This window comes from Oryctolagus cuniculus, chromosome 20 (assembly GCF_964237555.1).
Source record: "Oryctolagus cuniculus chromosome 20, mOryCun1.1, whole genome shotgun sequence".
In the NCBI taxonomy this organism is placed as follows: Eukaryota; Metazoa; Chordata; class Mammalia; order Lagomorpha; family Leporidae; genus Oryctolagus; species Oryctolagus cuniculus.
Window position 1 is genome coordinate 8,871,180 of NC_091451.1, and position 22,101 is coordinate 8,893,280.

Below are 22,101 nucleotides of genomic sequence, written 5' to 3' on the forward strand. Positions count from 1 at the left end.
ATTACCAGGATAAAGAACCATTTTCATCACTTCATATCAAAGGTGTATTCTATCAACATGACTTATTACTATTGATGTTGACCTTGGTCACCTAGCAGAGGTAATTTGTCTTGTTTCTCTACCATAAAGTTAAATCATTTTCATACAGTATTCTGTGCCTCCATTGATTTTTCAATCATTTATTTATATTAGCATGAACTCATAGGTGTTTATCTTATAATTTGGACTATAGTCTAACACTACATTATCCTGTTATTCAACTTGTTCCAGATTTGGACATCAGGAGCTTTTCCTGTTGGGTGTAGTCCTTTGTCATGTCCCTGTCATTATGTGTGTGTGTATGTGTGTATGTGAGTTTATGTGTGTGTGTTTGTAAACAATTCCTTACTTTTTGACATTATGCATTGCTCCAGGATCATCTTCTGTGCAGAGATACACTAAAAACTTCATGGAAAGTGGAATTAAAATCTAAGTTTGTTTTGGTGCAAAAATTTTGAAATCCAGCATAAAAGGGACTTCAAAAGTTTAACAGAAAATACATATTATGATAAAACTATGTATGCATTTCAAAACATTATAATAAAACTATGTATGCATTTCAAAATTTTTGCACCAAAATAAACTTTTCTTTTAATTCCATTTTTCCCCCATAAACTTTTTGTACTCCTGTGTGCTAACCCAGGCCTAGAATCAGTGATTTCCCCAAGGAATCTGGTTCCTTTTACTGGAGAATGTTATCAGAACCAACAGGCAGGCCCACGGGGTTCTCCTGGCTGGTGAGATATCTTTGTTTCCTAGACTCTCAGCTGAAACAACAAGGAAATATACATGTATATATATATTTTTAGAAGTAAATGTACATTTATTTTCCTCTATTCCCAATGCTTTTTTAAAAATTTATTTATTTATTTGAGAGAAAGAGAGAGATCTTAAATCTTTTGGTTCTTTCCCAAGATGGTCACAACAGCTGGGGCTGAACAAGGCTGAAACCGGGGCTGAACTTTATTTGGGTCTCCCATGTGCATGGAAGGAAGTAATCATCCACTGCTTCCCAGGTGCATTAACAGGGAGCTGGATCAGAAGCAGAATAGCTTGGATTTGAATCTGATATGGGACATGGGCTCTCAAACGATTGCTTAACTACTTGACACAATACCCACTCCTACATGTGCATATTAACCTCTGTATATACACATACCATAAACATTTCTGTATATAACTACATATATATGTGTATGTTAAGTTAAGTGTGATTCATACTGGCAGCTCCAAATCTAATTCATTACCACATAAAGCCATCTAGCCAATTCCCATTGCTTATCCATGAACTCCCACTCCACTGTCATTTACTTAATCATTCAACTCCAATGTGCCTGTACGGCAGTACTGAACCTGTTCATGTAAAATCCCATGGGAAACAATTCTGTCAACTAAAGTACAATTTATACACATTTTCATTTGCCTTTTGCCTTACAAACTATTCATTTCCCAAATTACTTAGGTCAACACCTTGTCCTCCGACCTCCTTCACTGAAGTTGTTTTATACATTTTTAATATAGTGAGATGGCTTTGTCACTTCTTGTATTCCATCCTAGGATCCCTTGACCTTCTAAATGACTTTTTAAATTTGTCTACATTTTGAAGTTCACTCTTCGTGCTGTAACATCCTAGGGATTTTGACGCATGCACAGTATCATGTATCCACCGATTATGGTTTTGTGCAAAATAGTTTCACCACTCTAAGAAATTCCTCATGCTTAATCTATTTAGAGTTTGCTTCCCTCTCTCTGAGCCCCAGGAAATCACTGATATTCCAGAATGTCATATAATTGGAACCATACAATATGAAGTCTTTCAGACTGGCTTCGTTCATTTAGAACTATGCACATTTATGCCTTGATAGCTCATTTGCTTTAATTGTTGAATAATATACCATCACCTGTATGTGCCAGTGTGTTATCCACTTACTACTGAAGAACATGTTGGTTGCTTCCAGTTTGGGGCAATTATAAATACTGCTGCAATAATTATTCATCTGTGGGCTTTTGCATGGAGATAAATTCTCAAATCAGTTGGGTAAATGTGTAGGAGTTCAATTGCTAAATCATTTGATGAGACTGTGGCTAACTCATCTGGCCTATTTTTTTAAAGAGTAAGTGATTTATTGATAAACCAGAATGACATTGAGAGAGAGAGAGAGAGAGAGAGAGGCCCTCCATTTGTTGGTTCACTCCCCAACTAGCCACAATGGCCAGGGATGGGGTCAGGCTGAAGACAGGAGCCTGAAACTCCATCTATATCTCCCACAGAGGTGACAGGGGCCCAAGAACCCAAGTATCATCATTTGCTGTTTTCTTAGGTGCATTAGCAGGGAGCTGGATTGGAATCAGGGCAGCAAGGACTTGAATGAGCACTTCTATGCAGGATTCTGGCCCCTCCCTGCCCTATTAACCAGCATATACTTCTCAGAATCAGCTGTCAACAGCCCCTACAATCATTGACAGCCACCACCATCAGTTATTTCACCATTTCTTCTACCCTTATTCCAATTTTAAGCACATATTTGTATCTACTGGGTGTCCTCTTACAAAGGAATATTTTTCAAAATTCTTTCACATGCATTAAAGTCACTCTAAAATAGCAGTGGACGAGCCAACGTGTACAAAGGACAACCCTGGCTCTGGTCCTAACCTATAGTCTGAACCTGGGAAAGTATTTAAGTCCTTCACTGGTAGAAGGGGTCCTACCAGCCCCTGTTTCAGCTTTACCTCCAGGTGTTGTAAGGATCAAATGAGTACTTCAAGGGTGTCCTTCTTGACCAAGCCACACTGCTATTTGAAGCCTCAGCCAAGATTAGAATGTGAATCTTTTGATTCCTAATCCTACGATTCACCCACTAGAGATGAGATTATACCCTGACCTCATTTCCCTGCTGCCTAAGCCAATATGTGGGCCTCGTTGACATAGAAGCAATTGATCTAACCAGTCAATTTAGGAAAGGCTCTGGTAATTTTTGTGCATATGCACGGCAGGGTACAGATCTGTTTGTAGTCAAATAGGATGATCCGATCCGCAGAAACAGTCAGTCTTTTCTCATCTTTAACCAGAATAAAAAGAAGAACAGATTTGATTTTAACAGTAGGCTCTTGGATCAATGAAGGAGCCAACCACCAAAATAGTTTAATGACCCATGAACTGAACTGCATGAACATGAACTAGTGCATTAAAATTCTATGGGCATAAAATGGATCTGCTCAAAAACAAGTTTGGGCAGTTCACATCTGGTACATAGTGTTTTCAGAGTAAGGTTTAATTATTTTAGGAGGTTTTAGAACTCTGTATTCCAGCCAGAGAATGCTTATCTGCTTTATGCTAGTTTTTACCTGCAGAGTTTTGGTCTCTGTGACATCATGTATTTGCTGCTGTATTTTTAAATGCATTGCACAATGGTGGGAACTGGTCTGAGAAGGTTAATCATACGCTGGCAATCTCTGAGCATGCTGACAGTTACCAAGAAAATTTCAATGAGGATGCTGTTTCAGGATACACTAGGACTGCTCCTATATGCTCAAGTTGACTTCCAATGGCCATTCGGTTGCTTATCTCAAAGTGAAAATGCAAAACTCCAAGAACGCAGACAGGCAAAATTAATATTGTGTTAGACAAATAACTAAATATTTAAAAATCTACATTGCTTTCACACACACATACACACACGTAGATACAAAAGCATACACAAACACACTTTTGCTGCACCCTGTCTAGCTGTGTGTGTGACGTGACTGGGACTATCAGTGAGGATCATCAACTTTTCAAATGACTTGCAGTGGTGGATATCAGCCATCACATTGCTGAATTAGTCCATGCATCAAGGGCACAGTCTAGTTTAGAAACCACTTATAAATAAAATTGTATTCTAGACACAACAAAGAAGCTTAAGGACAAAGTATCTTCATAAAGATATAAACATTTCAACCAAATCCTAATTATGACTAAGCTGTTAGAGGGAGGAAAAATGATCAAGTTTATCCACTGTTCTACTTGCAAATTATTATGTGAAGGGTGACTCTCTGTTGGGTGGGTCAAATGTTTGTGCCGTGAATACAGCTGTCAGAACTTGGAAGTATTTACTGATGTATATACTCCTATTGGGAGAAACAGGAGGTGTATTGTTTATTTGTTCATTCATTAACTTAGCTCATTTTTACAAATATTCAACATTTATTGTTTAATTGGCTTTAGATTTGGCACTGGATAACAGAAAACCCAATGGAATTTAGAGAACTGAAACAACTATCAAGCAAGCACTCTGGTTGATTTCATGTTTTTATTTAAAGTTGCAGACTCCAGCGAATTAAAACAACCAAATAATTTGGATCAGTTTTACCTGTGCACATCACTATATTCCACGCTCACTTTCCATTAAACCTATTTGGCATCCTTGCCTACTTTTAAACCAGTGCATATTGGCTATGAGGATACATAGAAAGATTTACAGAAGACTGGAATTAAAAGATAAGTTTATTGTGGTGCAAAAAAATTTGAAATCCATGTGTATTTTTCTTATAATACTCATTCTCATGAACTTTTTGAAGGCTGTTCATGTACATAGGTTTCAACATGTTTTGGCACCAAAATAAATTCATGTTTTAATTCTGTTCTCCATGAACTTTTTGAAATACTTTCTTGTATAACTCCAACAAATATATTAGCTATAACTGACCAATTTAATAATGTGGAAAGGGAAACAATCTTAAACCGTTCACTTCAACTACACTTTAAGTGCAATGTAAGCCAAAAAAATGCATGATTGTTTAAAAAAGATTTATTTTATTTATTTAGAAGGCAGAATTACAGAGATAGTTGAGGGGAGAGAGAGAGAGAGAGAGAGATCTCCCATCTGCTAATTCACTCCCTAAATGGGTATAAGGGCCTGGGCTGGGACAGGCAGAAGCCAGGAGCTTCATCCAGGTCTCCCACATGGGTGCAGGGGCCCTAGCAGTTGGGCCGTCTTCTGCTGCTTTCCTATGGGCATTAACAGGGAGCTGGATAGGAAGAAGAGCAGCCGGGACACAAACTGCTGCCCATATGGAATGCTGGCTTTTCAGGCAGGGGCTTGACTTTTGCTATGCCACAATGCCAGCCCCTAAATGTGTGATTTTAAAGTGAAGTATGAGGTTTAAAAGTTTTATTGAAAAAACATGAGGCCAGCATTGTGGCACAGTGGGTTAAGTCACCACCTATAATACTGGCATCCCATTTGGGCAACGGTTAGAGTCCCAGCTGCTCCACTTCTGATCTAGTTCCTTGCTAATGCTCCTGGCAAAGCAGTGGACCTGGATGAAGTTCCTAGCTCCTGGCTTTGGCCTAGCCCAGGCCTGGCCATTGTGACCATCTGGGGAGTGAACCAGTGGATGGAAGACCTCTCTCTCTCTGTAACTCTGCCTTTCAAATAAATAAAATAAATCTTTTTTTAAAAGAAAACAAACATCAAAACTGAACTCAGAAATTATGACAACAGAGACAAAAAGACATTCCTTAGAATCTCTTTTTACTATTTCCTGGTATTACTTTCCTATAGCTTATTTCTTCATTCCTTAAACTATAGATGACAATTTAGTATGTTTAATTCCTGTGCAATTAGATTTGCAGAACATATTATTTCATTTTAATGAAAAGGTTTTCAAATCACATCCAAAATGCTGTGGGACACACAGATTTTGTTTTCTTACAATTTCATTAGTAAAAAATGAGGATACCAATATTGAAATGTCACAAATATGGAATTTTAAGTCAAACATCTGTGTTCCCTTACAGGACAATATCCTTTCTGAAGCTTGAGAGAGTCCATTAGTGAACAATTTAGGAAGAAATTACATTCATCTTGAAAGAAAATTCTCATTAGATTAGTTGAATGTAGCTTTTTGCTTAATCGTGGATTTAATGTATTATTTAGGAAAAAATGCATAGCATTATAGATAAAAAGAAAAACATCATTTCTGGCTCCACCATGCAAATTATGCTGTGTTTTGTGCTTCACTGAACACATAATGGACCCGAGCACTCAAGAAGATGGTTCTTTTCCCCGGCTTGACGGAGCATCTGTTTCTCACAGATGCCACAAAAGATACCCAGGCCCTTCGGGTTGCTGGGGCTCATTTCTAGCCATTGCGCTGCTGTCAGCACAGAGTCAATCATGTTTTCTCTTAGTAAGGGATTGGAGGCTATCAGTGGTTGTGTTGAGACTACATTGACTTCTGTGTATACTCTTGTATCAAAAAGCAAAATTCATGGCCCAGAGTTGCACAAACAACAAGGAACACAATGGCTAATACTGCAAAACAGCAAATGGGAGGGGCACCTGTTCGTTTTATTTCTGGGAATTACTATGTTGAACAACTTTCCGAGACTCTGATAAGCTGGAAGGTGCGTGCACATCTGTTTTTGTTTGTTTTCCCACTACTGAGTACATGGCACTGGATGGAGCACTCCTGGACACTCACAAACGTGTGTTGAATCAATGAAAAGAGGATAACTAGAACAGCAGTGGAATTCTGAAATAGGACCAAACAGACCATGGGGTTAAAGGGAATGAAGACAGCCAGGGAGGAGGAGATTCAAGGGGTACAATGGACCTCTTCAAAGTGTCTGAAGGAGGCTTTGGTGCAGAGGAAGACTTAGATCCAATGCAGTGACTCTAGGGAACAAAACAAGTGATTATATAAAGAGGAACTTATAATTAGAGCTGCCCCAAATGGAAGAGTAACCATTGTAACAACTGTTGTTAAGTTTCCACCATTGTCATTCCTAACTAATTCCCTACATCTTTCTGTTACTGAAATTTCTCAGTCATGTATCCATTCATTCAAAACCACACATTTACAAGAAAGCACATGATCCCTAAAAACATCAAATTGTATGCATTGAACATGTACAGCTTTTTGTGCGCCAATCGTACTTTAATAAAGTAGATTAAAAACCAGTGATGTGGGATGTCCGACACTGACATCCCATATCAGAGTGCCAGTTCAGGTCTTAGCTGCTCCACTTCTGATCAAGTGCTCTGCTGATGAGCATGGGAAATCAGCAGAGGGTAACCCAAGTACTTGGGCCTCTGCCTCACACAAGGAGATCGGGATCCTGGCTTCAGCTTGGCCTAACCTTAGCCATTGCAGTCATCTGGGAAGTGAACCAACGGAAGGAAGATATTTCTCTCTCTCTCTCTCTCTCTAACTGCCTTTCAAGTGAATAAACAAGTAAATATTCAGAAAAAACAAGAACAGTCAAAAACCTACACATACATATAAGTACTGAGCATCTTCAACATACAAAGCATTCTATGTGGTTCTGGGAATTACAGTGAACCCAGCAACAAACCTCTTCTCTCATTTCATTATTGCAAAGGAAACAGATAACATGGGCACTTTTAGAAGGTGGCAGAGAGAGAGAGCCTGAATCCTGTGTGAGAGCTGAACAGAACAACTTCCCTAGACCTTCCATCTGATTCCTGAGATACTACACTTCCTCGCAGATTTCCATCTCAGTCAGTGACCCCCTGATGGTAACTGGGAACCAGATGCCCATCTTCACCCTCCTCTACTGTCGATGAGTCTCGACCATGCTCATTCTAGTCCCAACAACCCCATCATAAGGTCATCCTCATGGTAGCTGACACCTCCTAACCAGGTCTACAAGTCTAGTCCAGTGGACGATAGTGTACAGCAGCCCATGAGGCCCTAATGCAGCTGGTATCCTGCTCATGGGTCGAGAAAAGAAATTCTTCTGTTTCTTCTGTGCAGTGGGTAGGGTGGTGGCCCCCCAAAAGCTACGCCCACGTCCAAATCCCTGAAACCTGTGAACACTACCTTGTTTGGAAGAAGAGTCTGTGTGATGTAATCAAGGATCTTGAGATGAGATCACCCCAGATTCCTTGGGTGGGTCCTAAATGCAATTCAAAGCATCCTTAAAGGATGTAGAAGAGCAGACAGACAAGAGAAGGCGTTAGGAAGATGGAGGTAGAGATTGGAGTGATGTGGCCCTAAGCCAAGGAAGCCAGGAGCAGCCAACATCCCTCAGAGCTGGAAGGGGCAAGGAAGGCATCTTCCTGGGGCCTTGGCGGTTGCGCAGCCCTGCTGACACCTGCATTTCAGACTGCCAGCTCCCATAACTGTGAGAGAATAAACTTCTGTTGTTTCCAGCCACTGAGTTTGTGGTAATTTCTGTCATCAGCCGTAGGAAATGAATACATCATCATGCCTCCCACTATTTAACATGAACAAATCTTCATCACACCATCTGGGAGACCTTGCTGAATGCAAATCTGGCCATCTCACAGCCTGCTTTAAACTCGTTGTGGTCTCTCTGTAGCTGTTAGAAGCACCTATTCTGCTGGCTTTGTCACCACAAAACACTGTTCACTTGAGGGACACTCCCCCAGGGAGCACCCTGATGATGCCCAACTGTCAATATGATGGATAATGCCGCTGTCCCTCCAATGCAAGCACTTGTATCAGAATGGAACTGAGATGAAGCTCTATAGAGACAGATGTTCTAATTTAATTAGTAAATAAAACACAAGCAGAAAAGAAATCACTTTATTTATTTGAAAGGTGAAGAGACAGAGAAAGACAGAGACAGACCAAGAAAGAGTTCTCATATGTGGGTTCATTCCCCAAATGCCTACAATAGTCAGGGCTGTGCCAGAAGCCAGGAGCCTAGAACTCAATTCAGTTCTCTCACAAAGGTGGCAGGTACCCACCTGTTTGAGCCATCACCTGTTGCCTCCCAGGGTGGTCGTGAAGAGGGAGCTGGAATCAGAGGCTGAGACATGTATTTTGGGTGTGTTACCAAATGCTAACCCCAGGGAAACGGTTCTGAGCATGTTGCATGCTGTTAGATGACTGGGGTTATTCCCCTGCTGATTTTCCCTTGCTGACTGCCCGGCATCACCTGCTGCTCCAGCTCCTCCCTGAGAGTGCTATGCTTCAGCAGCACTGACTCACTTGTAGTTCCTGAGACACAGCTTGCTGCTTTGGGCTGCTTTGCCTTCATTTTTGTGTATCCTGTTCCCATGGCTTGGAGTGCTTCTCCCACACTTTGTCCCATCGTAACCTCCTCTTCATCTTGTAAAGCCGAGTTCATATTCCTTTTACTACAGGAAGCTGTTTTGTCCACTTAAGTTTTGGGTTATTTAAATTTTATTTATTTATTTTCATTTTATTTGAAAGGGAGAGGGAGGGAAGGAGGAGGAAAAAGAGAGAAAGGGAGAGAGAGAGAGAGAGAGACAGACAGACAGACAGACATTGTCCATCGCTGGTTTATTCCCTGAATGCTTACAACAGCCAGGTCTGGTTCAAGCTGGAAACTCAATCCAGAGCTCCCACATGGGTGTCAGAGACCCAAGTACTTGAGCCAACACTTGCTGCCTCCTTGGGTGCACATTGGCAAGAAGCTGGAAATGAAAGCAGAGCCAAGACTTGAACCCAGGCACTCTGAAATGGGATGTGGTTATCCCAAATGACCTCTCAACTGCTACATCAAATGCCCACTTCCTCCATTCCCTTTCTTATACAATGACCTAACCATTTATAGTACAATGACCTAACCATTTATAATATGAGGGTATTTCAAAAAGATCATAGAAAGTGGAATTAAGAGTTTAGTTTGGTGCACAGAAGTTTGAGCATAGGAGGAGTGTTATTTTTCTTATTGCACCATGTTTCTTATTACACTGTGTTTATGCCTCCCTATCTTGAAAGGCATTTCAAATTCCTCTTAGAATTCTGAGCGCCTCATACACAGGAGAAACGCTGTGTCACTCTGTTGAATTCTATCAACTCCAAACTTAGGCTCTAGAATTGGTGATCCTTTCTGAGGGTTGTGATACTTCTGTTGCAATGAAAATAGCAGGACAGCAGCACTTAATGGAATTTTTTCGTGGTTTCAAGAGAGAGGTGGTGAGATGTTGATAGAGAGAGTGAAGAAAATGCATTTATTCCTTTGGGAACTCAAATGTAGGCAACCACATTGGATTTCACAGACTCAATTTGAAAACTGAGAACATGACAATCTACTTTCCTCAGGCCTAGAGACAAAATTGAAAGGGGATATTTGTATTCTCCGCACGGAGAAAGAAAATTCGTTGGGAGAGTGGGGCAGCTCTCTCCCTTTTGTCTGCCATGCAGATTTCTTTCAGATCCTGGTCCCTCTACGTTGTCACCTGCCTGTGCCCTTCAACAAGCTTTCTCAGCCCTGCCAGAAAAGCCCCATCTTCCCCACTGACAAAGAAGGGCACTGCGGCTCAGGGTTCCTTTGGGACTGGATGTTTGGAAAAAAAACACCACCACCACCCAGTACCACTTCCACAAGTCCTCCAAACGGCTGCGAAGGAGGGCCTTGGTGAAAGCAGATCTCCATCTCTGTGCTGCAGCCAGGAGCTGCCTGTGCTATCTTCAGCCTGGTCTCCAGTTGTTGCTGGCCAGTGGCAGGATTTCACACTCGCTGCCACTTCTCATCACTGCCCACTGCGGCCTTTTCCAGGACAGGCGTCTCCTCCCAGGCTGACACCCGGAGGCAGGCGGATGAAGCAGCCTCTGCCCGGCTCTGGCTGGGAGGATGCTGCAGGCAGTCTGGCGTGCGGGTGTTTGGCAAGGCAGGGCCTACCCCTCACCTTCTAGAAAGACAGCCACTTCTGCCCCAAGGCCACGAGCACAAGAGAGCTAACCATTTTCTGAGGAAGTCGCAGTGAGAAATAGAGCCCAGTGGATACCAACATAGCCAATCTGTCCACCCCACTCTGCCCTGTGAAACTGGGGACTTCAAAAAGTCTGTGGAATATGGAATTAAAAGAGAAACTTAGGCCGGTGCCACGGCTCAATAGGCTAATCCTCCTCCTACGGCGCTGGCACACCGGGTTCTAGTCCTGGTCGGGGCGCCGGATTCTGTCCCGGTTGCTCCTCTTCCAGTCCAGCTCTCTGCTGTGGCCCGGGAGTGCAGTGGAGGATGGCCCAAGTGCTTGGGCCCTGCACCCGCATGGGAGACCAGGAGAAGCACCTGGCTCCTGGCTTCAGATCGGCGTGGTACGCCGGCCACAGTGCGCCAGCCGCGGCGGCCATTGGAGGGTGAACCAACAGTGAAAGGAAGACCTTTCTCTCTGTCTCTCTCTCTCACTGTCCACTCTGCCTGTAAAAAAAAAAAAAAAAAAAAAAGAGAGAGAGAGAGAGAGAAACTTATCCCAGTGTGAAATCCATGCAGTTTCCTGATAATGCACATTCTCCATGAACATTTTGAATAGGATCCCTTATATGCATGGATTTATACTTTTTTTTGTATCAAAATAAACTTGTCTTTTAATTTCATTTTTCTGTGAACTTTTTAAAAAGATTTACTTATTTATTTGAAAAGCAGAGCTGCACAGAGAGAGAGGGAGAGACAAACAATGAAATCTCCCATCTGCGGCTTCACTCCCTAGATGGCTGCAATGACCAGGGCCAAGCCAGAGCCTGGAGCATCCTTGGGTCTCCCACATGGGTAGCAGGGACCCAGACACTTGGACCATCCTCTGTTGTTTTTCCCAAGTGCATTAGCTGGGTGCTGGTGGAAGTGGAACAGGCAGAACATGAACCAGCACCCACATGGGACGCCACTGCTGCAGGTGGTGGCTTAACCCTCTATGCCGCAGTGCTGGCCCCTCTATGAAACTTTTGAAGTTCCTCTGTATGGACACATCAGTCGTCTTCCTTGAACTCTGTGGCTTCCGAGGGCCTCAGCCAATGAGGAGCCCTAGGAGGACTCTGGAGGGAGGAGATTGCGGTTGGGATGGATTTCCCCTAACCCTTCCCAGTGAGGTTGCCTTAGGCTGGCTGTGTTCCCTGAACTAAGTCATTGCCCCTACTCTAGGCATTTCTCTGCATGAGACGATTCCTTCCCTATACAGCCTTGCAGTCCCAGGTGTGGTAAACCAGTTAATTCTCCTGGGTCACTGTACTACCCCTTGCAGCTCCATTCTATCTCACTCACATTTCTGCAAACTGTTACTATAAATCTTCAAGTTGTCGAAGTTGAGTTTGCGTCTACATATTTGCTGTAGGGGCCCTTACTGATAGAGTCACCTGGACAGGAGTTGCACTATGAGTTTTTTTTTTTTAAATATTTATTTATTTGGTTTTTTTGGGAGTCGGAGTTACAAAGAGAAGGAGAGACAGAGAGAGAGGTTGTCCATCTGCTTGTTCACTCCCCAGATGGCTGCAATGGCTGAAGCTGAGCTGATCTGAAACCAGGGGTCAGGAGCTTCCTCAGAGTCTCCCACATGTGTGCAGGGGCCCAAGCACTTGGGCCATCTTCTACTGCTTTCCCAGGCCACCTCAGGGTGCTAGATTGGAAGTGAAACAGCTGGGACTCGAACTGGCGCCCATATGGGATGCCAGCCCCTCAGGCAGAGGCTTAACCTACAATGCCACAGGGCCAGTCCCTGCCCTGCACTGTAAGATTAAATAACTGGCATCTATAGATTTTGGTGAATTATGGCATGTCAAGGAACAGAGACCCACTCAGAATTTTAATGAGAAGAGAAAGGATACAAGGGAATGAAAACACAAATGAAGGCCAATGAGGGCAAGCCATTCCCGCTGAGAACTGGGAAGTCTATGGCTCCTGGTCTCAGACCTTGCAGTTTCTAGCCTCCACCATCCGTTCTGTTTTCTTTACAAAGCAGGTTCCTCTGTTTTCTCTTGATTGCTCCTTCACGCCTCCATCTCCAAGTCTCAGCTTGGGCATGATTCTGACATCATTCTTCACCTCTGATCTGGCAGTTGTTCCTAGTAATTAAGTAGAAATTATTGGGGCATGAGGCAAATTAATAAGCAAACTGACAAGATCGTAGTTATCAATGAAGAGATGAAAGTGAATTGAATTGCTTTTTTGGAAAAGACAGAACACAAATGATGTAAGGTTGTAAAGTTACAAGTGATGGAAGGTTGAGTTGGTTAAGATAGGCACCTACTTGTTCCTAAGGAATCATAAGTGGTCACATACGTCTCTTTATGTACTTGTATTTCTCAGAAGTGAGAGTCAAGTCTTACAGGCAGTTGAGAGCAATGCTGTTCTCAGATGTGATGCTTGGGGAAAACCTGAAATGAGAAGCCTGAGTTGTTTTGGGATTTTTAAAAATTTATCTCAGAGACAGAGAAACAGATGCTGGTTTCTGGTTCACTCCCCAAATGCCAGTAATGACTGGAACCAGGCCAACCTGAAATTGGGAGCCAAAAACTCAACCGAGGTCTCCCATGTGGGTGGCAAGCACTGAATAACTTGAGCCATTGCCATTGCCTCCCAGGATTTACATCAGCAGGAAGCTGGAGTCAGGAGCTGGTGCTGGGACGTGAACCCAGGCACAGCAACGGGGGATGTGTGCCTCTTAACTACCTGGCCAAACACCCACCACAAGGCCTGAGGTTTTCATACATAGCAGTGAATGGCTCTGCCTCCCTCAAGTGGTTTGCAGGTCTCAGAGAGCTCAGGACGTGCTTGTTTGAAACATAAAATGGTGGTAAAGAATCCACAGTAGCTTCATAATGAGTTAATTTGACTACAAAAGATGCCTTGAGTAGACTCAATTTCACCTCTGCAGGCCTTCCTTCTACAGTGCCCAGGCATCAGAATGAACATACTGACCAGACTTCATTTGCTCAGAGAAGTCTGGCCCATAGGGGTGAATTAGAGAAAAATACAGAGACCTAAAACTGGTTTCATTTCAATCAACATAACACTTATAATTAAAAAGATCTGTTACTTTAATGCCCCTGTGTTACTCAGGAAACTGAGGCATGGGAAATTTAAGTGACCCACTCCTAGTCACACAGACAGCTGATGCATAACTATCCCGACTGCTCTTCTTTAGGATTACCTGCATATAAAAAATGTTTTCAGTTCTGAGATGATGAGGATAGAAGTAGGTTTTGGTGTCCATGAAGGCCCTTGGAAGAGCAACTTCCATAGAAGTCATGAGAAATGAAGGTAACCGCGTATGCTGGTGTCCAATGGGGACCACTGTGAGAGTGAAAATGGGTGATGTTGGCAACTGAGCCAGAACCTCAGGTATAATTTAGGAGTGTCTCCCTAAATAAGAGACTGTTGCAGAGAAGCAGTGAAGAGGAACCTCTGTAGTAGCTCAGGAACCCAGGGAGGCTGGAGAACAGGTGTCTATGTGCCCAGTCCTCGTCAATGATGTTTGCCAAGGTCCTGAGTCTCTGCCTACTGAAATATATAGAAGATGGACTCATCTGAACCACGGAGCCTCAGGCTGAGGTTCTTTATATAATTGGGGGTTTACAGTTCCCTTTGATGGGAAACGGGAAACATTTATCTCTCAAATTATAGACCACTGGACTTTTGGACAGCTCTCAGAAACACACATGCCTTCCCAAATTATGGGGTCAAGTTTTTCAGTCAAGTACTTCTATGGGGAACAAAGAAGTTATGGTTTCAATCTTGACTTTTCTTTATTCTTTTTATTTCATAAAAAATTAGGTAAAAGTAAAGAAAGTCCTTTTACAATACAGGTCAACTCCATTACCCACCTCAGTCCTTAAACACGGGACCACATTATGGAATCTGGTTCCAGGTCAGTGGTCATGAATGCTTCTTCTGCTTCTGTGTCATGGCACCACTGCCAATGTCCTGTGTTAATTGAAGCTCCAACCTTTTTCAGGAAAAACTGGGGTGTGAGAACTGACCACCAAAGATGGAAGGTGCTGAGAGATCAAGGAAAGAGGTAGACAAATCTCAATTACACTGAGTGAAATTTATCAGGGATTGACAGACAGACACACATATTGGGGGGCAGTAAGACTAGCGGATGCTCTGCAACCCAAGGCAGCAGAAGAAGGGTTTACATGCTAAACTCCACGGAGGTGGCCCATGGCCAGCTGGACATAGCTGACTTTCTCATGAAATATCAACATTTCAAATCCAGATAAGAGACATGCCAGGAAAAGTTCAGCAGATAATATTAATGACTTTTTTTTATCCCATACACTTTGGGATGACTTCTAGGGTCTCCTAGAGGGCAAGATGGCAGGTGCAGCCAAGAAGACTATGGCCATGTCCGCTCGATTTCCACACAGCCTTAAATTGTAGACAATATGGCTGTGTTTCAGTCTCCGTCTCTTCTTCCCAATATAGATTTAAGTAATCTGTTCCCATTATGCAAAAGAATAAAATCCATGCCTCCCTACCTGAGCAAAAGGAAGACAAGTTTTTTTTTCTGAAATCTTGGTTTTATTTTTCAAAATTGAAGCAAATGAATTTACTAATAATTTCCAGAAAGAATATTATAGCTGAAGAATAATAAAACTAAAACTTCTCCATTGAGAGACACTCTTCCCAAATTAAGTGAAACATGAGGGATTGGCGCTGCGGCATAGTGGGTAAAGCCGCCACCTGCAGTGCCGGCATCCCATCTGGGCGCTGGTTCGAGATCTGGCTGCTCCACTTCTGATCCAGCTCTCAGCTATGGCCTGGGAAAGCAATGGAAGATGGCCCCTGGACCCACATGGGAGACCTGGAAGAAGCTCTAGGCTCTTGGCTTTGGAAGTGTAGCTCCGGCTGTTGTGGCCATCTGGGGAGTGAACCAGTGGATGGAAGACCTCTCTCTCTCTCTCTCTCTCTCTGTGCCTATCTGTAACTCTGCCTTTCAATTAAATAATAATAATAAATAAATCTTTAAAAAGTAAGTGAAACATGAAACAACTTTACCAAGCAGATATTTACTCATTCACCTGTTCTATCTTAAGTTCCTTTGGTATGGCCCTGAGGTTGAACCCAGGCATTAGGTTAATTTATCATGTCAACTTTGGGTACACTTTCCTTTTAATCCACCCTCTCTAATCTATCAAGGAATAATGTTATGGAAAACTAAATATTTTTCCATTTTAATTAAGCATTTTCATGATCAAGGCAGTCAATTTTGTTGCAGGTTTTTGTTTTGTTTTGTTCTGTTTTAGATTCATTTATTTATTTGAAAAGCAGAGAGGGATGGAGAGACACAAAAAGAGGTATCTTCCATCCACTCTCCGAAACGGCCACAACAGCCTGGGCTAGGCCAGGCTGAAGTCATCCATCTGTCGGAGGCAAGGGCTCAAATACTCAGGTCATCTTCTGCTGCTTTCCCAGGTGGCTTAGCAGGGAGCTGGATTGAAAATGGAGCAGCTGGGATGCCCGCACCATAGGCAGTGTAATACTTGCTGCACCACAGTGCCAGCCGCAAGGCAGCTAGTTGTTAACATCCATCTTTAGTATTTTTTTCATGTACAAATCATATTTTCCACATTGACACAGAAGTCTGCACTGTCAACCAAGTCCTGGTCTCCATGCACAGGTAGATGAAAAGTTTCTCTTTCGAAAGGCAACCAAGCATTTTTATGGCATAGGCCAACATTGGAGAGGAATACCTTTCTCTTTGGCCAACTCTCAGTGATACTTCTACTTCTCTTATTTGTCCTTTTCCAAGTGCCTGGCTAGGTCTCCTTTGAGTGAAAATTGGTGCCTCCATACTTTTCTGTGTCAGAAAATGTCCTTTGATATTTTCCAAGGCATCCCTGAGATGCTGATGTCCAGAGGATAGCCTCTGGTTCTTCTAGGTCCTGCATATTCCCCTCTTTGTGTTGAGCCAAAGCAACTTCTCAACCACAGTGTCAACACACACCTATGAGCCCTTTGGGAACCGCTCAGAAGTATATAAGCTAGAAGGATTCTAAGATTCTATTTTCAATGACCTTATTTAATGATCTATGCTGTACCTATACAGAAAGAATTGACTATTCACCTACAAAATTATATTGATATATATTTTGTATCTTCTATGTGATAAAATGAGTCATTTTTCTGTCATTTGCTTTTCTACTCAAGGTAAGGGCTTTATCTCCCAGGTCTACAAAAGGTCAGGTGTTTTTATATTTGACACCATGGAGAAAATATCAGAAAGGAGGAACTCTTAGGGAAGTCGTGGATTTAGAATTTTTTTGTTTGAATAATATGGGGTAAACTGAAATATTTCTGAGTCATTCTTCCCATTCCTTCTGGGTATGAGGAAACGGAGGCTACTGTTGGATCAGTCTTTATGCCTTAACCTATGCAAGATCCCAATAAGAGATTCTACGAAACCATCATCTGCTATTAACTCTACTGCAAATAGAGGATCAGGTAAAGTATAAGATAAGAATAGAATCAAGATAGAAAGTCTCTTGGAAGTAATATTTTTCTGCTTCATTTTATGAAAGAAAGTAAGCTTGTACTAAGGAATTAAATTGCTAATATTTTTGAACCTCATTTATATGTAATACAACATTCTGTTTAGTATATATATATATATATATAATTTTTTTTGACAGGCAGAGTGGACAGTGAGAGAGAGAGACAGAGAGAAAGGTCTTCCTTTACCGTTGGTTCACCCTCCAATGGCCGCAGCGGCCGGCGTGCTGCGGCTGGTGCACCACGCTGATCCAAAGCTAGGAGCCAGGTGTTTCTCCTGGTCTCCCATGCGGATGCAGGGCCCAAGGACTTGGGCCATCCTCCACTGCACTCTCAGGCCATAGCAGAGAGCTGGACTGGAAGAGGAGCAACAGGGACAGAATCCAGCGCCCCAACCGGGACTAGAACCCGGTGTGCAGGTGCCACAGGCCAAGGATTAGCCTATTGAGCCGTGGCACCGGCCATGTTTAGTATATGAAAATAAAACAAAGGGAAGCAGGTATCTGACCTTGAGGTTGAGATGCCTCTTGGGACACCCATATCCCATATCAGGGTTCCTGGGTTTGTATGCTGGCTCCACTCCTGATTCCAGCTCCTTGCCAATCTGCACCTTGGAGGTAGAAGGTTATGCCTCAAAGTAATTTGGTCACTGACACCCATATGAAAAACCTAGGTTGAGTTCCCAGCTGCTTTGGCCTGGCCTCACCCTGGCTGTCTCTCTGATTCTCAAATGAATTAATTAAATATACATTTTTAAAATTAAACATAGAGTCTTTTAGTAATTCAGTATTTAAGTTAAGCCGGATCATGGAAAAGGAAGACAGGAGAAGGAACATTTTGGAAAAGAGCTCCAAGTTGCATATAATTTGACATTAATACAATTAGGGCCAGCGCCGCGGCTCACTAGGCTAATCCTCCACCTTGAGGCGCCGGCACACTGGGGCGGCCATTGGAGGGTGAACCAACGGCAAAGGAAGACCTTTCTCTTTGTCTCTCTCTCTCACTGTCCACTCTGCCTGTCAAAAAATATATTAAAAAAAATATAAATTAGACAGTGGAACTTAGTCAAATTTACCTTCTTTTCCTAATTAAAGCAGATTATGCCCATAGTAATGTTCTTTTAATTTGCATTCAGATGTACTTTTTTTGAATGGGAGAGAAAGAGGAGAAGGGAGATGTGGAAGGAATTAATTACCCATAACTGCGGAAGTTTCATTGCCTTTGTTACACTTGTGAGCATATTTGAACACATGTACATCTGCTTTAGCAGAACCACAGAATTAGATGATCAAGTAACAAATTTCTTATATAATCTCACGTAGTCTCTCAAACACAATGCCTTTACTGAATTACAATTTAATTTTATGTCTTCAGGCTTTCTGTAGGGTCATTACAGGAAAAGTTCTCTAGAACACTTTCATCGTGTTATCAAATTATAATAGAAACCATTGTTTTCCATTTTCTAAAGGCAATGTAGCAATCATCGCTAAATTCAAGTTAAACCTTTTTTATTTTAGAAAAATTTTGCTTGCTTCCTTTTATCAGACAAGTACAATATAGTTTTACATATAGCCCAATATAATTCTAATTTTGTCAAAGCTACAAAAAAACTACAAATTATGTTCATTGCCTGGCTGTAGCAATTCATTTCATTCAAGTACCTAATTATTTTTATTTGACTTATTTCAAAAACTGAGTATTTATTTTTTAAAGTGGTAGCTTATATTGATCATATTGAAATAAAAGAGGTGTAAATATGAAATACATGAAGATAGACATGTATGTACATAAGTTCTATTTGGTTTCTTTTTTAAAAAAAAATCCTGATTATCCAAGAATTATTTGTTTTGTTTTGTGTTTGACAACATGCATATTACTTGTAAGACTGAACTACAACTTCAGTGATATGTAAGTGGAAGTGATTATAAACAGCAAGATTGTAAGAAAGATATACATTTTTTCTCATAACAGTTACTGCAGGTAATCATAAAAGTAATTCATACTTATTTATCAAACTGGCTGACAGTGAAGAATAAATATTGCCTGCTTTGTTCATATGTTTATTTTCAGGTCTTTACCAGTATGATCTGCATGGCCATTGTTCTCAGACATAACTATGGTTATACAAGGGTGCTCAAAAAGTTCATGGAGCCACAGAATTAAAAGATAATTTCTGGTGCAAATTTATTTTAATTTATTTTTTTTGACAGGCAGAGTGGACAGTGAGAGAGAGAGACAGAGAGAAAGGTCTTCCTTCCGTTGGTTCACCCCCCAATGGCCGCTGTGGCCGGCGCATCACGCTGATCCGAAGCCAGGAGCCAGGTACCTCTCCTGGTCTCCCAAGCAGGTGCAGGGCCCAAGCACTTGGGCCATCCTCCATCGCACTCTCGGCCCACAGCAGAGAGCTGGACCGGAAGAGGAGCAACCGGGACAGAATCCGGTGCCCTGACCGGGACTAGAACCCGGTGTGCTGACGCCGCAGGCGGAGGATTAGCCTATTGAGTCGCGGTGCCAGCCTCTGGTGCAAAATTTTTAAAATCTATGCATAGCTTTTCATTTTCTCTGAACTTTTTAAAGAGCCCTTATAGATTCTGTTCAACATTTCAGAGTTCACCTTGGTAAATGGATATATTCTTTTTTTTAACCATGTCTTGATGGAAAAAGGAATATATTTACATGAAGTAAATAGCATATTGCCTGAGGAGAGATGAGCTTTGGCTGAAAAGATGAAATTAAATTTATGTGACAGCAGCTGTTCTGCAATATGTGTAGCAATATCAACCAGTTTTGATCCTTGGATAAGTACATCCATATTTCCTCCTGACTTCCAACCAAAGTTATACTTAGGTAGAGACGAAAGTTCGTTAGGATACTCACTTCATCAATTTAGATATAATAATTGCAACTAATATATATGATAGAAATATACACAAATGGATAAGTAAATAGACAAAAATGTTGCCAAATTCTGCATCACTTAGGATTAAATTTGGCTACCTAGACAAGAATAATAAAAGAAAACCCACAGAAACATACAAATATAAAAATAACATCAGCTGAAACAAGTGGAAGGGTAGTTCTCTCTTAGCTTAAGATCTGAGATAGGTGCGTATGTGTTCATGTAACAGCTCTCCTGTTGCTGTATCATCCTTACCGAGTCACTTTGTGGTCCACAATAGCTACCTGCACTCAAAGCCTTCGTGTCTGCCTTCCAATCAGACAAGGGGGGACCTACCTCCCCCAAGGCTCTCATCAGCTCTACCACTGAGCAGTTCCATTCATATGTATTAGTCAGGACTCAGTCACATGCTCACATCCAACTGCAGGGACATACTGGGAACAGTATCATTTGGCTGAGCACATAGCTACCTCCCCAAAAAACGCAGGTTCTGTTAGTAAGGAGGAGGGAAGAATGGGTATTGTGCCAGGCATTGTGTGGCCCATGGATCTTGCAACAGTTAAAGCCAAAGCAATTGCTCAGTTAACACCCTACATTCCAACTGAACAAAAAAGTCTTTTCTAACTAAAGCTACTGCATGAAGAAGTAAGAACCATTACAGCAGATGTGTAGGTGTCAATGTAGGAATATGGGAAACATAACAATCAAAGAAGCATGATACCTTCAAAAGAATACTTCAGAAATTAGGTCCTGATTTGAAGGAAATCTATGCAATGCCTGCAAAAGAATTCAAAATAATGACTGTAAGAAAACTCAGTAAGAAGCAATAGAATACAGATAGACAATTGAAAGAAATGAGAGAAACAATGCATGCTATGAATGAAAAATTCAACAGAGAAATAAAATGAATCAATCAGATACTTTGGAGTGGAATATTTCAATCAATGAAATAAAAAATACAAATGAGCATCTCAACAGAATAGACCAGAAAGAAGAAAGAATTTCTAGTGTTGAGGATAAGACTTTTGCAATGAAAAAAATAAATAAACAAACATAAAAGATGTGAAAAGAATTAAGAAAGCTTGGAGATCTATGAGACTTCCTTAAGCAAATATTTACATTATGTGGATACTTGAAGAAGAAGAGAAGAAACAAGGCATTGGGAACCTATTTAATAAAATAATAGTTGAAAACCTCCTAGGTCTTGAAAAAGTATGGACGTCCAGATACAGGAAGCTGAAATGACTTCAATCAGACTCAACTCAAAAAGACTTTCCTCAAGGCATATTAAAGTCAAATTGTCAAAAGTTAAGGACACAGAGAGATGCCTAAAGACAGTGAGAGAAAGAATCAAGTTACATATAAAGGAAAAACCCTTCTTCTCAGCAGAAATCCTACAGGTCAGAAGAGACTGGGATGATTATTCAAGGTCTTGAAAGAAAAAGAAGAAGGAAAAATAAAGTCCAACAGAGAATACTATTTCCAATGAAGCTATCCTTTAGAAGTGAAGGAGAAATAAAGAACTTCCCAAACAGAAACTGAGAAAATTCATCACCAACAGATCAGCTCTATAAGAAATCCTAAATAGAGTCATACATTAGAAGTTAAAGGATGATAACAACGATCATGAAAATATGTGACAGGAAAAAAAATTCACTAACAGACAAGACACAAACACAAAAAAAGAATTCAAACTTATCATGACAGATAGCTACCAAAACACAAAGACAAATAATAAGAGAGGCAGAAAGAAATAAAGAATATATAAAGCAATCAATGAAATGATGAGAGTTAGTTCTTATCTGTAAAATATTAACCTTGAATGCAAATGGATTAAATACCCCAGCCAGAAGATAGAGGTTGGTCAAATGGATTAAAAAAAAAAAAAAAGAAAAAGAAAAGAAAGAAAGAAAAGACATGGGACCAGTGCTGTGGCACAGAGGGTTAAGCCACT

At 41.4% G+C, this 22,101-nt stretch overlaps 1 long non-coding RNA gene across 1 annotated transcript in view; it reads right to left on the bottom strand.

The window, feature by feature from the left end:
* Positions 1 to 12,771: 12,771 nt before the first annotated feature.
* Positions 12,772 to 22,101, bottom strand: part of LOC103351649 (uncharacterized) — a 48,099-nt gene continuing 38,769 nt past the window's right edge. Inside the window, exons 3-6 of the long non-coding RNA XR_007911808.2 lie at positions 14,578 to 14,751; positions 13,905 to 14,047; positions 13,002 to 13,128; positions 12,772 to 12,816 (exon numbers count right to left, since the gene is read on the bottom strand). This is a non-coding gene — a long non-coding RNA (uncharacterized lncRNA). The remainder of the gene's footprint in view (positions 12,817 to 13,001; positions 13,129 to 13,904; positions 14,048 to 14,577; positions 14,752 to 22,101) is intronic.